This window comes from Lolium perenne, chromosome 4 (assembly GCF_019359855.2).
Source record: "Lolium perenne isolate Kyuss_39 chromosome 4, Kyuss_2.0, whole genome shotgun sequence".
Classification (NCBI taxonomy): domain Eukaryota; kingdom Viridiplantae; phylum Streptophyta; class Magnoliopsida; order Poales; family Poaceae; genus Lolium; species Lolium perenne.
Window position 1 is genome coordinate 194,038,652 of NC_067247.2, and position 15,873 is coordinate 194,054,524.

General features: G+C 43.8%; 1 non-coding gene across 1 annotated transcript; it reads right to left on the minus strand.

The window, feature by feature from the left end:
- Positions 1–1,111: 1,111 nt before the first annotated feature.
- On the minus strand, positions 1,112–1,184 carry TRNAA-AGC (transfer RNA alanine (anticodon AGC)). Its single transcript has one exon. It is a non-coding gene; the product is annotated as a tRNA-Ala (tRNA).
- Positions 1,185–15,873: the final 14,689 nt, after the last annotated feature.

Here is a 15,873-nt window from a genome sequence, read left to right on the forward strand (position 1 = left end):
GTTGTTGGAAATCTTATATTCCTTTACGTAACCAAAAATGACACGTGTTTTCGGTACTTATGTACTACGTTTTCCTATCATTCATTATAAACCTATTGCTACATCTTATATTTTTAAAAGTAAATAGCCCAATCACATGAAAAATATATAACATTGTTTATATGATTTTAACTACACATAAAACAAAAACGATTAGAGATGTAGCCAACAATTTTTTTATGATGATGTCTTATATCCCATGGTAAACACATGTGCAAGGACGCGAAGTATTTTTTTCTAAGAAAACATAAATTACTAACATGTATACTTTTTAAAACGGTATGTTGATCACTAAAAACTATACACTATTACAATTCTAAAAACATTTGTTCAAATAACAATTCCCTTATAATCTTAGATAAAAAAAGCAAACATATTTGTCTATTTATATGGACTGTGAAATATAGGACACGACATCAATATCTATAAAACTATGGATTTATTTTATAGTCATCTTTGAGACATTATAGATGTTGCCCTCGCATTTGCGAGGGCCGCCTTGCTAGTTTGTCTTAAAGATGTTGTTTGGTTGCAAGGCTTACAGTAGGGACAGTCTAGAGGCCCGTAGGCAGAATATACACATAGTGACGTGTGCCCACATGATCGAGCACATATATCACTCTGGTCCAGAGGCCCCTATGTCCAAATTATATGCATTTAATTATTAATGTTGATATTTTTCTTCTATTTTTGATTAAACTTTACAAAATTGAACTTTGACTAAACCCAAAACCGTGTAGTATTTGTGAATGGTGTGAGTAATATTTAGGATTGCTCTAACACAAATCCCGTTGGATAACTCTCTGTAGGATGCTTATGTATGCTTAAAAACTAGTAAAAAATCTCTGCATGACAGAGCGACGGTCGTTGTTTTCTCTTGATTGGTTGATTTAGGGAACACGGTCTTCTATATACAACTTATGAATGCATAATATATTTAGTAGGTCAAACCCTTAAAAACACCATTTGGACCAAATGAGATGTTGAACAACAGTACTCGAAATTGATTTAGCATCGTATACGAATGACATTTTTTGCATTAAAAGGAAAAAAAAAGACGATCAGAAAATTTTGGAGATGCGGGGTATCAATCCCCGTACCTCTCGCATGCTAAGCGAGCGCTCTACCATCTGAGCTACATCCCCCTTGTGGCAAATTTTTAGTCGCTGACTTATTTATATTGTCATATTACACGCCTTTTCCTGTAGAGTTTTGTTTCTTATGAGAGGTTATGTTGCTCCTCCTAAGCACCATTGTTTTCCGTATGCTTGCATCTAAGTCTCTATGGACTAAAATCAGTTGAGTCCGTTTATTACCATATTAGTTGCTTTCATTCAAACACGTTGCACCGGGATCTTAAGCCTGAAAATTTCCTGTACGCCAATCCATCTGATGTCTCCCCTCTCAAGGTCATCGACGTTGGCTTCTCCGTGTGCTTCAAGCCAGGTATCAACTCCTGAGCTTCTCTATGATTTCATTGGCAACATATCACAACAATAGTAGAAAATATGCCTTTTGTCCAACACCCCTGAGAGCATTAGTCCCGGTTTTAAAACGAGCCGGGACCAGTGGGGGGTATTGGTCCCGGTTCGACCAGCGCGGGGCGACCCCACCCTCTAGTCCCGGTTCATTTGGGGTCTTTGGTCCCGATTTGTAATACAAACCGGGACCAAAGGGGCTGTAGCAGGGCGTGGCAGGCCTCGAAACCCTTTGGTCCCGGTTGGTAGGCCTACCTTTTGGTCCCGGTTTGCCTTACCAACCGGGACCAAGTGTCCATCTGCCTACATATACCTTGCCCCTGCCCAAGTGGATTTTCCACTTCTTAGCACAAGAGAGGTGTATGTTGTTTTGCCCTCTTCATATGCACAAGAGGTGTTCGATGAAATGCTAAGAGATTTTTCCACTTGGGTTCACACAAAATAAGTCACACTTAACTGTCTTTTTTCTTCTCCATCGAGGTTAACAACTTTATCCTTTCATCTGTCATTGATAAAATACATGTGTATATATATACATCGTTTCACTAATCATGATGTTCTGTAATGATTTTTGATAAGCTTAATTATATCATGCAGATGAATCGACAATTGATGTACATTGATCGACGCTTTGACGAGTTCACTTTGGGCCTGAGAAATTTTATCGTCGTGGCTGAGGCAAACAAACATGATGGCTTTATGTATTGTCCATGTGTTGACTGTAAGAATGTCGGAAATTACTCTTCCTCCAGTACAATTGTTGGACCAAGCACGGAGAAAGAGGGTTATGAGGAAGAAAATGAAGAAGAAGAGGATGATGACAACTATCACATGTTCCCTGAATACGGTGATACTGCAAAGGGGGTTGTTTTCCATTAGAAGGCAACGAAGACAATGAAGCAGAAGATCAAGATGCACCAGATGAGCCTGCTGATGATCTTGGTAGGGCCATTGTTGGTGCAAGGAGAGAATGTGAAATTGAAAAGGAAAGGTTGAACTTCGCCAATATGTTAGAGGATCACAACAAATTGTTGTACCCAACTTGCGAAGATGGCCAGAAAAAGCTAGGTAGCACACTGAAATTGTTGCAATGGAAGGTAGAGAACGGTATCACTGACTCAGGATTTGAAAAATTGCTGAAAATAATTGAGAATCAGCTTCCAAGGGGTAACGAATTATTACAATTGAAAGCAGAGAACGGTATTTATTGACTCAAACACCGTTCATGAAGTTACGGTTCTTACAGTACGGCAAGGACATAGAGGACAACTTGCTAATATTTTTACAGAAGCAAGCAAGCAAAGAGGAAATAATATTTCCTTACAACTTTGAGTGAGTGTTATAACTGTCTGGCATACATTCGATTTTGCTTACTCGATGTGAAGCAGTCTAAATAATCCGGCGAGTTATGCGTGTGCAGCTTCCACTATATTTTCCTAATCATTCAGCTTAACAAAGGAGTAGTACTTGTCATGGACTCAAAACGTATAGACCATGGGGAATGGGCGAACATGGTTGCCCTGCTCCAGAGGTAATTTCAATCAATATTGTATCGACATCTTCATCTGTTCTTATTTGATGATATCATCAACTAATCAATAACTCATATACTCATTTTTTCTTTGCCGAGCAGAACTTGAAAACGGTTCATCAATACTATTCCGGGTAAATGGAAACCAGAGCTTACATTTAAAGATCTTCTGTAAGTAGTACTATATAGCTATGTCCGCGAATCTCTTTGATATTTTGTTTCAATACCATGCTTGATTATTAGTTTGATCGAACTATTTTTTTCGTAAAGTGTTTGAAGCAGGAACCCGAAAATAACTTATGTGGATGTACATGAACAATATTTCACAATTAATCTTATTTTATTACGATCAATTGTATTGAGTTCCATTCATATATATTGATCTCTTTTTTAATTTAGATGGAACGCCTGCAGAATTCTCTCCTAACGGAGGATCGCATACGAGCAATTCAAGAGAAATTTACGGGATTCTTTCTTAGCGAGGTCATAACTCGAACTGGAGAATACCATCGAGAGTTCATAGATCTTGATCGACGTTAAGCATATATGAGATAGATATAGTAAAGAGGTCCGACTTTATATTGTAAACATGCATTACGTGTACTGTATTTCATGACGATGTCTATATATTCATGACGATATTTGTGGTTTCTTGAATGATGTATGCATTGCAGAATTGAATGAATAATATAAAACTCTGAAACTCTGGCGCGACAGAGAAACGCTGCTCCACACTAAACCTCTGTCGCGGCAGAGAAACGGTCATTTCTCTGCCGCAGCAAACAATCTATAATCCCGGTTTGTCTGACGAACCGGGACCAAAAGGTTGAGCCACGAGCTTCCTAGCCGCACCACGTGGCGGGGCCTTTGGTCCCGGTATACATTTGAACCGGGACTAAAGGGTTGACCCTTTAGTCCCGACTGTCCAGTCCCAGTTGCAAAATCGGGACTGAAGTCCCTAATAAACCGGGACTGAAGCCCTATTTTCTACTAGTGCAAACATCATATATATGTGTTTGTTTTTTCTCAGGTGAAAGATTCAGCGAGATCGTCGGGTCTCCCTACTACATGGCGCCTGAAGTCCTTAAGAGAAACTATGGACAAGAAATCGAAATCTGGAGTGCATGGGTCATTCATACTGTACATCTTGCTATGCGGTGTCCCTCCATTCTGGGCCGGTAAGTTCAGAATTCATTCATATTGGCAAATTGCGTTCATGCTCACAAACTGACCAAGTTCAGTTTTGATCTTTCCGCAGATCGAGACGGACAAGGGCATCGCGCAGGCCATCATCCGGTCACTCGTCGACTTGGAGCGCGAGCCTTGGCCCAAGGTGTCGGACAATGCCAAGGATCTCGTTAGCAAGATGCTTGACAACAATCCTTACGCTAGGTTAACGGCTCAGCAGGTTCTAGCTACTGTCAGAACGCACACTGTATATCCGTGGGTTTCTTTCTAGATTTTTGGTGCATTTCCAATTGCTACAAGAAACAAAGTCAAACTGTAAACATAGATTACATAGACAAAGAGTACGGTGCCTACAACTATGCCTATGCTTATCTGAAACTTCACCAAGATACATATCTCTAACTTATCTCAAACTAGACAAAAAGAAAGTGTGAACTTGTCTTTGACTTACATTATTTCAGTTAAGAATAGGCAAATATACATCAGAATCGCCAGTAACCCCGATCAATAAATTCAACAAGGCATTCTGTTTCTAAAACATGCAGAATTCACAACTTCATTATGAGTTATAATGTTTACAACTTACATGGTCACACAAAGACTGGCCATAAGACCAGAATAACTAACCAAGCCATTGGCGCCAATGATCTAATCGTCAGTAAGATGTAACTGCTGCAAAATTACAGGGGTGACATACATGTTCATGGACTGAGAGGCGAATTGAACACCTCAACAAAACGTAGTAGGAACTAAAGATATCTCAGCATTCCAATGAATTGAGCACGCCATCGAGAGTGATGTGGGGGTCGTCGAAAAACACCGTTTGCACCACCTTGTCGAGCTCTCGTCGAGCTGCCTCCCTCTGCTGCCTGTAGACGTTTTGCTGCCGCCTGTCGAGAGCTTGGCAAGCAGCGACGAGGGCCGCACGTAGCGAGTCCTGCGGGGCGTAGGGATCCTGATGGTTCTTCATCGTCGCGGGCGCCGGCGGCTGGATGGGCGGTATGCTCTTCGCGGCAGCCGCTTGGACGCGCTCGCTGGCCTCCTGCTTCGTCTTGATCACGTCGCTGCGAAGGATGCCGACGCTGCCGGCCTTCGCCTTGTCCTTGATGCCCGACGCTTGCACCGCCGGCCTGATCCTGGTGCACGGAATCTTCTCGCTGGCCTTTTGCTTCGTGATCACGCCGTGCGCGACGGTGCGGGCGCTGTTCTTAGGGCGCGATGCCGGCTCGATCTTCTTGCAGCAAATCCTCTCGCCGGTCTTCTCCTTCAGTGTCACGTCGCCACCGGTGGTGACCTTGGTCGCTTTCTTCGGCCGGGACGCGTGCACGAACGGCCTAATCCTGGCGCAAGAAAGGTGCGCGACCGGAGAAGCCACACTCCCGACCGCCCGCTTCTTGCTCGCGCCGGAGTCGTCGTCATCACCTCCCTGGCGGCGTCGGCGCTTGCAGTCCCAGGCAGCGTCGGATTCCATCAAGACGCGGGAGGGGACGCGATCCGCGCGCGCCGGCGCCGGCGCGCGAAGGCGGAGGGACGAAGCCGGAGAGGAACCGCGCGGCCGCGGAGCAGGACAGGGAGCCATGCTCCTGTCTCTCGCTCGTCTTCTTGCTTTGCTTGCCGCTAGGGCTTGGCTTGGCTTGATGGGGGCGGTGGACTGGGGCTCAAGGGCTCGATCGGAAGATGTGATGCATGCAGCCGGATCGCTGTGAATTGGTTATATGGATCGCGGCGATTGCAAGGTCGGCGCTCTACTCGACCCCGGATAGAATTCGGAGACGCGGAGCAGGATGCCACCTTTTCGCGCGCGCCACGGTTTGCAGTTGCACAGCTATCCCTGAAATTTGGAAAGTACAATGCGCGCAGGGTGTTCGACTCCGATTGCACTCTGGGTTCCATTTCTGGTTTGTGAGAGCAGCGCGTCCCTTCCACGCGCGTGCTCTGAAGTGCTTGCAATGCACGGCAAAGACGTTACAAAGCTAGCTAGCTAGAACATGTCGTCGGCCGTGCTTCATTCCCATGCACCGCTCCTGTTCTGGCCAGCTTCTCCGATGAAATCACTACATCTTGAAATACAATTCAACATTTAGATGTCTTAAGCAGTTACGCCTTTGTGTCCAGCTGATGCATCAAGATCGATGGTGAACTGCTTGCTATATTTCTTAATCTGATGGTGTTCTGTGTGCGTCCGTGTTTTTTAGTTGAGTGTTGTTGCCAATTTGGTAAACAGTACTCCGTATTAATAATTGCATTACCACGCGTAAAGTTCAGAGTCCAGTCGGACGCGCAGATTTTACTGCTGATCTCGTGCGAAGCTGATATCATAGCCAGTGTCTCTATTCAGCCTTTTTCGAGATTCGTGCCAATGGTTCCCACGTGAAAAGGGAATCTGCAGCTGTCATATATACAAAAATAGAAGTACTTTTCACAAATACTACATGTACCATTCAAACAAATTTGAAAGGACTTTATAAAATTAGTACTATATATCAGGACTACATGGACGTAGTGTCCGGACTATATGCCCAAGTAATAGAGAACACTATAGATGCAGTTTACAAAATAACTTTTAAAATATTGAATATTATACTCATTTTGAAGAGCTCGTCGCGAGGAAGTCGAATATGAAAATAAAAATTCATTTAAATTTATTACGTGAAAGTTGTGCTAGTTTTTCAATTGGTAGTGTATTTAGAGAAGGGAATCTTGTAAAGTGGGTAGTCAAATACGTGGGACCCAAGAATGGACATCCCTATGCGGCTATGTCATGCAAGGGCCCAGATTTCAGCTTTGCCCCAGATCGTTTTCAGCTAATCTTAGAGCATCTCCAGCCGCGTCCCCCAAAGCGTCCTCCAAACCGCGCCGGATTGAGCGTTTGGGGGACGTGTTTTGTTCGTGCCGCCTTTGGGGGACGTCGCTCCCCAGCCGCGTCCCCCAAACGCCGCCCCCAAATGAATATTGGTGCACGAAAATAAAGGTTTTCATTCAATTTTGATTATATATTACAAAGTTTGAATGAAAACGGCTAGCTTTCATCTAAACCTAGCCTACTGACCGCCCGGTGGTGCGTTCGACGGCCCCGCCCCGTCGTCGCCTCCCCTACGCCGCAGCTCCTCCTGCGCGCGCCTCCTCTCCTTGCGTTCGGCGGTGGCCCGATGGCTCCGTTCCCGCCACGCGTCCTCCTCCCCCCTCCCCTGCTGCGTCGCCTGGAGGGAGAGTTCGACGGCGCGACGAATCTGCGCCTCTTCGCGGGCACGGGCGTCGTCCTGGAGCTTCTTCTCCGACTCGAAGGACTCGACGAGCGCGCGTTGCTGATCGGCCGTCTCGTCCGGGTGCGGCCCGTCGTCGTCGGACCACTCGAACTCGTCGTCGTCGTCATCCTCTACCTCGGTCTCCTCGGCCTCGGCCTCCTCCTCATCCATTGGCGCATCCTCCTCCACATCTGTTGGCGCCTCCATCATCGCCGACGCCAACACGTCGGCCTCCGCCGCCAACTGGTCCGCCCGCTTCCCCCAGATCGCCGCCAGCACCGCCTCCCGCTGCCGACGGTCCTCCGCCGCCAGTTGCTGCTGGCGCTCGATCGACTCCCGCCGCCGGCGCTCGATCGACTCCCGCCGTTCTCGGTACATCGCATCCTGCTCAACGCGCTGGAGCCGGCGCTCGTCAACCCACCGCTGCTCCATCTCCTCCCGGTACCGGCGCCGTCGCACCTCTTGTCTGGTCGAGGCGTCAGACGCCGCAACGGTGTCGCACTGCTGCTCGTGCCACGCTGCTGCCGCCGCGGCCTCGCCAGCAGCGGGGCCATGGGCGCATAACGCCGCTAGATCCGCCGCATGCGCCGCCTCCCGCTGCTGGCGGGCCTGCTGCTGCATTGCCTCCCGCCGCTGCTGACGGTGTGCACGCCATCGCTCTTCCCGGGCCGCTGCTGAGGGGTCGGTGTCGACCTGCGTTTCCGGGACTGCAAGTGGAGGAGACGGCGGTGGAGGGAAGTGGCCAGCGCCGGGGCGGTTCGCCATTGCCACTGGTGGTGGAGGAGACGGCGGTGGAGCGACGAGGGCTGTGTTTGTTGCCGGCGGGGTGTGGTGGCTACCATTGAGCCGGGAGACCTTTTATAGACGCCGGCGTCGGGAAGAAAGCGCGGGAACAGACAAGAAGAGGCGGGAAGATCGCGCGGGAACGAGCGGTGGCGTGCGAACGCCGGCGACGCGTGGAGGCTGCGCAGCACCGACGAGACGTCTCGCCTGCCCCTCCATCGCCATTAAGGCAAAGATGTCGCCGTGTGTCAACACCCGGATTTTTAAGTCCAGATGCCTATTATGCCATTCCTCGCAATCCCAGGAATATTGTTTTGCGAGACATAATAGATTGATATCACAACACATCATTCATTACATACCATAATCGTCTTACAAATAAAGGATCACATGATCCAGTCTCATTACAATAATAGAGGTTCTATTTATTCATTACATAACACATAGCGGAAGCGAAAGTAGCGTAGTAGTAGTCCATCTATTCCACAGGCAACTGTTGACGTCAGGAGTGATCCTAGTTGCCGTAGACGTCCTGCTGTCCTTCTTCCGGGTTCTGGTACTCGTCTTCATAGTCTGGCCATTTGAATAGCCAGGGACACAGCCATGAGTACTTTAAAGTACTCGCATACTAATACTAAGGTAAACACTATCAACTATAGTAAGGGGGTTCTAAGCTCTAGTTTCATTTGCATAAAGCCAGTTTTATTTCAATAAACACTTTAATAATCCAAAAACTCTTCATTTGTTTAACTAACTCAAGTGGGAACATTAGTGTCATTCCCACACTCAGTTGTGATTCAAAGTCAAAGTCACCTTTCAATTCAAGTCACCAGTCACCATTCATATTTTTAGAAAAGTTCTGATGACGGAACAGTATGGCCTTTCCAACTGTCCATAACCGCGGACGCGGCTATTCGAATAGGTTTAACTCTGCAGAGGTTGTACACTTGTGCCACAACAATTGCAATAGTTCGTCAGGGGTAACTGGCCCTGATTTATCGTACACAGTACGCGAACTACCAATCCTAACCTTTCATTTACATACTCTAGTATAGGCACCTCTCCCCATGAGCTTGGCCTCCCAGTGAAGACACGCGGTCAGCCTGGGAACTGCACAGGGCTTGGGCCGGACATTCACCTCATTTCACGTCATTTCACATCACTTCACCAGTACGGAGGCAGCCTCGGCATAACCCCTATGACGCTTGTTTAGAGGGAACCCATACTAAAATACATAAGTTTCCAGCTAAGCCTTACCCAGATTCAGGTATTGTGGGGGTACTTGTAAAATTGGAATGGTATCGCATCCGAACCCAACCATCAGTTTTTGTTAAATTCACCAAGTCATTCACCAGTCATATTCACCTTCAAAATCTCTCAATAGAATGACTCATCATTCCAAGGTTTTCAAAGTCATTTCAATTCACAAGTTCCCAACTAGAGTAGTCACTTTTAATATTGAGCACTAGCCACTAGTTATGAGGGGTGCTAAGTATCTTGGAGCTTGCTAGGCTAAGTGTGATTCTCTTGTACTATTCTATAATTCAACCAAGTGAATCATAATTCAAAAAGTAACTTTGATAAATAAAATCAAGTAAAGCTTGTAAAGTAAAAACTTGGGATAGGTTCATAAAGTAAAATGTAATGGTGCCTTGCTCTTGTAGAGCTTTGTACTTGGCAAGAATATAAACTTGCAACCAAAATAGTTTGCATTAGTCTAGCTTGCATTGGTAATAGCTTGCCTTGATTGGTGATGTGATCAAAGTTTTCTTGCTCTTCCTCTTGGTAGAAGACCTCTTCCTCTTGATAGTCTCCGGTACTAGCGTCTATACACGAATACGAGGATACAATCACCAAACAACACTTAAGTAATCTTAATTAGCCTTATTGGCTCACACAATTGATCTAGTATCACTACTTAACATTTATTCTCAAATTATGCTAGGGTTTCTTTATTTAATCTTAGGAGAAATAATTTCCTCTCATTGAAGATTGGAATTAGGGTTTCTCTTTGGTTTGGAGAAATAATTTCCTCTCATTGAATCTTCTTAAAATTTAATCTTCTCAAATAACCAGGGATGATCCCATGTTGACCAAGGTCAACACTTCACACTTAGTATTTGAGAAAAGTGATTTAAATGAGATTCATCATCTCATGTGATTTAAATAACTAGTGCAATTTAAATACTATGTTGATTTAAATTCTACAAGTGAGCAAGTATGAGCCTAAGCATTTAAAGGTCAACACATTACTTCATATCACTTGTGAGAATGATTTAAATGAGGTGCTACATGATGTCTACTTCCCCCTCCTTTTCCTGTAGACAGTGTTGGGCCTCCAAGAGCAGAGGTTTGTAGAACAGCAGCAAGTTTTCCCTTAAGTGGATCACCCAAGGTTTATCGAACTCAGGGAGGAAGAGGTCAAAGATATCCCTCTCATGCAACCCTGCAACCACAAAGCAAGAAGTCTCTTGTATCCCCAACACACCTAATAGGTGCACTAGTTCGGCGAAGAGATAGTGAAATACAGGTGGTATGAATATATATGAGCAGTAGCAACGGTGCCAGAAAATAGCTTGCTGGCGTGTAGTTGATGGTGGTAGTATTGCAGCAGTAGTAACACAGTAAAACAGTAAACAAGCAGCGATAGCAGTATTTAGGAACAAGGCCTAGGGATTAGACTTTCACTAGTGGACACTCTCAACATTGATCACATATCAGAATAGATAAATGCATACTCTACACTCTTGTTGGATGATGAACACATTGCGTAGGATTACACGAACCCTCAATGCCGGAGTTAACAAGCTCCACAATTCAATGTTCATATTTAAATAACCTTAGAGTGCATGAAAGATCAATTCGATTAAACCAAGTACTAACATAGCATGCACACTGTCACCTTCATGCGATGTAGGAGGAATAGTACACATCAATACTATCATAGCAATAGTTAACTTCATAATCTACAAGAGATCATAATCATAGCATAAACCAAGTACTAACACGGATGCACACACTGTCACCATTACATCGTGCAGGAGGAATAAAACTACTTTAATAACATTGCTAGAGTAGCACATAGATAAATTGTGATACAAAATACATTGCAATCATAAAGAGATATAAATAAGCACTTCACTATGCCATTCATAACAGTGAATAAGTATTCTGTGAAATATAGCCTAAGAGACTCACACGGTGCACACACTGTCACCTTTACACACGTGGGACAAGGAGTCTCCGGAGATCACATAAGTAAAATTCACTTGACTAGCATAACGACATCTAGATTACAAGCATCATCATATGAATCTCAATCATGTAAGGCAGCTCATGAGATTATTGTATTGAAGCACATATGAGAGAGATGAACCACATAGCTACCGGTACAGCCCCGAGCCTCGATGGAGAACTACTCCCTCCTCATGGGAGCAGCAGCGGTGATGAAGATGGCGGTGGAGATGGCAGCGGTGTCGATGGAGAAGCCTTCCGGGGGCACTTCCCCGTTCCGGCGGCGTGCCGGAACAGAGACTCCTGTCCCCCAGATCTTGGCTTCACGATGGCGGCGGCTCTGGAAGGTTTCTGTGGGTTTCGTCCAACGTAATAGGGTTTTCGCGACGGAGGCTTTAAATAGGCGAAGAGGCGGCGCAGGAGGGCTGAAGGGGCGACGACACTATAGGGCAGCGCGGCCAGGGCCTGGGCCGCGCCGGCCTATGGTCTGGGGCCCAGTGCCCCCCCTCTGGTCCTTCTCGTGTGTTCTGGATGCTTCCGGTGAAAATAGGAACCTGGGCGTTGATTTCGTCCAATTCCGAGAATATTTCGTTACTAGGATTTCTGAAACCAAAAACAGCAGAAAACAGGAACTGGCACTTCGGCATCTTGTTAATAGGTTAGTTCCAGAAAATGCACGAATATGACATAAAGTGTGCATAAAACATGTAGATAACATCAATAATGTGGCATGGAACATAAGAAATTATCGATACGTCGGAGACGTATCAGCATCCCCAAGCTTAGTTCTGCTCGTCCCGAGCAGGTAAAACGATAACAAAGATAATTTCTGGAGTGACATGCCATCATAACCTTGATCATACTATTTGTAAACATATGTAATTAATGCAGCGATCAAAACAATGTATATGACATGAGTAAACAAGTGAATCATAAAGCAAAGACTTTTCATGAATAGCACTTCAAGACAAGCATCAATAAGTCTTGCATAAGAGTTAACTCATAAAGCAATAATTCAAAGTAAAGGCATTGAAGCAACACAAAGGAAGATTAAGTTTCAGCGGTTGCTTTCAACTTGTAACATGTATATCTCATGGATAGTTGTCAATGCAAAGCAATATAACAAATGCAATATGCAAATATGTAAGAATCAATGCAAAGTTCACACAAGTGTTTGCCTCTTGAGGTGGAGAGAAATAGGTGAACTGACTCAACAATAAAAGTAAAAGAATGGTCCTTCAAAGAGGAACGCATCGATTGCTATATTTGTGCTAGAGCTTTGATTTTGAAAACATATAGAGAGCATAAAAATAAAGTTTTGAGAGGTGTTTGTTATTGTCAACGAATGGTAGCGGGTACTCTAACCCCCTTGCCAGACAAACCTTCAAAGAGCGGCTCCCATTTTATTTTATTTTTGGGTGACACTCCTTCCAACCTTTCTTTCACAAACCATGGCTAACCGAATCCTCGGGTGCCTGCCAACAATCTCATACCATGAAGGAGTACCTTTTTATTTTAGTTTTATTATGATGACACTCCTCCCAACCTTTGCTTACACAAGCCATGGCTAACCGAATCCTTCGGGTGCCGTCCAACAATCACATACCATGGAGGAGTGTCTATTTTTGTTAATTAATTTGGGACTGGGAATCCCATTGCCAGCTCTTTTTGCAAAATTATTGGATAAGCGGATGAAGCCACTAGTCCTTTGGTGAAAGTTGCCCAACAAGATTGAAAGATAAACACCACATACTTCCTCATGAGCTATAAAACATTGACACAAATCAGAGGTGATAAATTTTGAATTGTTTAAAGGTAGCACTCAAGCAATTTACTTTGGAATGGCGGAAAAATACCATGTAGTAGGTAGGTATGGTGGACACAAATGGCATAGTGGTTGGCTCAAGTATTTTGGATGCATGAGAAGTATTCCCTCTCGATACAAGGTTTAGGCTAGCAAGGCTTATTTTGAAACAAACACAAGGATGAACCGGTGCAGCAAAACTCACATAAAATACATATTGTAAACATTATAAGACTCTACACCGTCTTCCTTGTTGTTCAAACTCAATACTAGAAATTATCTAGACCTTAGAGAAACCAAATATGCAAACCAAATTTTAGCATGCTCTATGTATTTCTTCATTAATGGGTGCAAAGTATATGATGCAAGAGCTTAAACATGAGCACAACAATTGCCAAGTATCACATTACCCAAGACATTATAGCAAATTACTACATGTATCATTTTCCAATTCCAACCATATAACAATTTAACGAAGAAGAAACTTCGCCATGAATATTATGAGCTAAGAACACATGTGTTCATTCGAACCAGCGGAGCGTGTCTCTCTCCCACACAAGCATGATGTAATCCAATTTATTCAAACACAAACAAAAACAAAAACAAACAGACGCTCCAAGTAAAGTACATAAGATGTGACCGAATAAAAATATAGTTTTAGGGGAGGAACCTGATAATTTGTCGATGAAGAAGGGGATGCCTTGGGCATCCCCAAGCTTAGATGCTTGAGTCTTCTTGAAATATGCAGGGATGAACCACCGGGGCATCCCCAAGCTTAGACTTTTCACTCTTCTTGATCATAGTATATCATCCTCCTCTCTTGACCCTTGAAAACTTCCTCCACACCGAACTTAGAACAACTCATTAGAGGGTTAGTGCATAATCAAAAATTCACATGTTCAGAGGTGACACAATCATTCTTAACACTTCTGGACATTGCTCAAAGCTACTGGAAGTCAATGGAACAAAGAAATCCATCCCACATAGCAAAAGAAGCAATGCGAAATAAAAGGCAGAATCTGTCAAAACAGAACAGTTCATATTGACGAATTTTAAAATGGCACCAGACTTGCTCAAATGAAAATGTCCAAATTAAATGAAAGTTGCGTACATATCTGAGGATCACGCACGTAAATTGGCATATTTTTCTGAGCTACCTACAGAGAGGCAGGTCGGAATTCATGACAGCAAAGAAATCTGAAACTGTGCAGTAATCCAAATCTAGTATCAACCTTGCTATCAACGACTTTACTTGGCACAACAAAACACAAAACTAAGATAAGGAGAGGTTGCTACAGTAGTAAACAACTTCCAAGACACAAATATAAAACAAAGTACTGTAGCAAAATAACACATGGGTTATCTCCCAAGAAGTTCTTTCTTTATAGCCATTAAGATGGGCTCAGCAGTTTTAATGATGCACTCGCAAGAAATAGTATTTGTAGCAAAAGAGAGCATCAAGAGGCAAGTATGAAACAAATTTAAGTCTAACATGCTTCCTATGAAAAGGAATCTTGTAAATAAACAAGTTCAAGAAGCATAATGCAACAAGCATAGAAAGATAAAACAAGTGTAGCTTCAAAAATTTCAGCACAAAGAGAGGTGTTTTAGTAACGTGAAAATTTCTACAACCATATTTTCCTCTCTCATAATAACTTTCAGTAGCATCATGAGCAAACTCAACAATATAACTATCACATAAAGCATTCTTATCATGAGTCTCATGCATAAAATTATTACTCTCCACATAAGCATAATCAATTTTATTAGTAATAGTGGGAGCAAATTCAACAAAGTAGCTATCAAATATAGGAGGCATATTGTAATCATAATCAAATTTCTCCTCCATAACAGGTGGTAACAAAAGACTACTATCATCATCATAAATAGGAGGCAAAGTATCATCAAAGTAAATTTTCTCCTCAATGCTTGGGGGACTAAAAAGATCATGAAAACCAGCTTCCCCAAGCTTAGAACTTTCTATATTATTATCAACAATGGTGTTCAAAGCGTTCATACTAATATTACTACCAGCATGCAAATAAGATTCCATAGGTTTTTTAATTTTCGCATCAAACAATCCATGTTTTAAATCAGGAAATAGCATAAGAAGCTCATTCTTGTCCATTATGCCAAACTAGTGTAAACAAGAAACAAAAAGCTGCAATTGCAGGATCTAAAGGAAATAGCTTTGAGTACTTACGGCGCCGGAAAATAGCTTAGTAGCCGAGATCCGGAGTGTGAGTACCTTTTACCTTTCCTCCCCGGCAACGGCGCCAGAAAATAGCTTGATGTCTACTTCCCCCTCCTTTTCCTGTAGACAGTGTTGGGCCTCCAAGAGCAGAGGTTTGTAGAACAGCAGCAAGTTTTCCCTTAAGTGGATCACCCAAGGTTTATCGAACTCAGGGAGGAAGAGGTCAAAGATATCCCTCTCATGCAACCCTGCAACCACAAAGCAAGAAGTCTCTTGTGTCCCCAACACACCTAATAGGTGCACTAGTTCGGCGAAGAGATAGTGAAATACAGGTGGTATGAATATATATGAGCAGTAGCAACGGTGCCAGAAAATAG